This window comes from Gavialis gangeticus, unplaced genomic scaffold, assembly GCF_001723915.1.
Source record: "Gavialis gangeticus isolate Ggan-Ray unplaced genomic scaffold, GavGan_comp1, whole genome shotgun sequence".
NCBI classification, from domain to species: domain Eukaryota; kingdom Metazoa; phylum Chordata; order Crocodylia; family Gavialidae; genus Gavialis; species Gavialis gangeticus.
In genome coordinates, this window is record NW_017729025.1 from 96,076,736 (window position 1) to 96,079,204 (window position 2,469).

Here is a 2,469-nt window from a genome sequence, read left to right on the forward strand (position 1 = left end):
CTGAACCCAATAATCTGTGAGATCCCTTCCAGCCCCTAACAATCTATGAAAATATAGAGTAGTTCAAGAACCACATCCAGAGAGAGCTAAATAATTCCTATGGTGTTATAATAATTCCTCAGGCTCTAAAACAGCTGTAGTCTTCCTAGACATGGTTTCACCTTCTGACAGCATTTGGCTTAGTATGTTTCTTAGAAAGGAAAACTGAGTTCTATGCTGATACAGGGTAAAAGTGATTGCTATCTTCCAAGTGATACAGCGCAAAACAAATCTTGTGAAGATATTAAAGACCAAGATTGGGCATCCTAAGAGTTTTAAGGCCTTTTTACACATTGCACTTTAAGCTTCTCAAATGTTGATCAATGTTGGTATTAATTTTATTTTAAAATATTTACCCATTCAAGCTAAAAAACCTTCCGACTGCCCCAGACCTGCACAATTATGACACCACTAGAGGGCTGGTGAGCAGGGGTCTGACCAGGAGCTACAGCTGTGAACTGTACACACAGAACAGGATGGTGGGGGGAGGGAACACTGCATCCTGGGATGCTGGAGGACTGTAACTTGGGTGGCTCATTTCTGATGGCCACACATCAGTGGAACATGAGCTGGGTAACACAGATCAGAGATAAACCTGCCCTGGAGTGCTGGAACTTTAAACAGCCTGAAGTGTACTTAAAACTAGTTTCAGGTGTGTAATAGCTGCAGGGGTATGCCCCACTTACCCATTCCTTCCCAAGCCTGCCTCACCTCCCATCACTCACCTGACATGCATTTCATGTTGTTTATTGCTGATGAGAGGGCTCCTTGAGGGTTGATAGTCACTTTGTGGGGTAAGCTGATCTGTCTGCCCTGACCAGCCATACGTACAGCCTTTTGCCTTCTCATGATACTTCCCCTTTAAGGGGTCATGCCCCATAGGTTTCTGAAGTACTTGTCAGGGTCCCAGTTATCAAAGCTTCAGCCCCCTTTTCCTCTATGGCCACACCCCTTACCTGGGCCTGCTGTCCAAGACCTCAGCCTCCAGGGTTCAGCCTTGCCTGATCAGCAATCCCTTTTTCTGGGGTCCACTTGTACCTCAATAGTCTCTGCCCCTCTGCCTTGCGGTATGACCTCTGGTGCTTATTGCAAAGAAGCACCCTCAACCACTTCTGTCTGTGGGCTCCTCATCACCCCTTATAACCACTTCGAAAAAGGCTCTACAGAAAGGTAAAATATTACTATAAGTCTACATCACTGCGCAGGGCTGTAGAAGTCTATGTTCAATTCCCACTTCTGTTACAGACATCTTGTGTGATCATAAAAAAGACTTTACTCTCTTTGTAGTTCAGCTTTCCATCTGTAAAATGGAAATATTTCCTTACCTGACAAGATTGTTGTGAGAATAAATCCGTTAACACTTATGAGGTGCTTCGATTCTACATTCAGGGAAGACATATACATAGATATATATTTGCTGTGGCAGTGAAAGCATAAATGGAGCAGTTTATCCTAGGGACAAAAAATAGGTGGTTTGTGCTTGTATTTTATTTTTTTTAATGCTCTGTCCTCCTGTTAGCATAGCCAATGCTGCTAAGTGGGGAGGAAACTGGAATCTATTCTTTGCAGTTTATCATCAATATAATTGTTTATTCTGTGCAAATCTAGTAAAATCAATGAAATTACAAAAACATATCTCTTGCCTTATTTGCTTTGAGAACTAAAGTATTTTGTAGCATAGGTTAGCTAACGGTATTAAAACCTTGGTGTGGGCAGGTGGAGAAGCTAGCTTCATGTCAACCAGGTAATATCTAAAAACCTCCAGATTGCCTTGCTTATACTAAAATAATAATTAGTGGTGCACAGATACATCGGTCCCGTATTGAATTGGTATTGATATAGGGAAAATTGACTGTATTGGCAATCAGCATTTTTTTTGCCTGATGTGTCCAATAATGTGGCTAATAAATGCTTTGTGCACGTGTGCAGCCACAGCATGCACATAGCCAGGAACGCAGCCCAGCAGCTTGGAGACCAGTGTTGGACTAGTAAGTCTGTTGCGGGGGAAGGAGTAGGGGGAGGGAAGGGCCATGTGGGGGGCAGATCAAGACCCCCATAGTGAGGAAGGGAGTGAAGCTGGGGCAGGCACTGCTCAGCTGAGGCAGGGCGCTGGATGTGGGACACAGCTGCAAGTGGCTCATCTGGGGCACATGGGGGTGGGCAGCTGCCACCGCTGCATGCACCCCAGGAAGGCATGGAGGGGTGTGTGCCCCCAGGTCTGTGCACGAAATGAGGGTGGGCTGCTGCTGCGGGCTGGGGCTTGGGTGGTACTGAGATCTTCCTGGCGGGGGGTTGCACCAGGCTGTGCTTGGGGCACACAGCAGTGAAACTGGGAGCAGGGCTATGACAAATTTTAGTGTAGCTGCAGCCCCCCCCCCTTCCCCCCATAGCCCTCCTTCAAGGGCCTCCACCGCCCCCCCTTAGCACAGC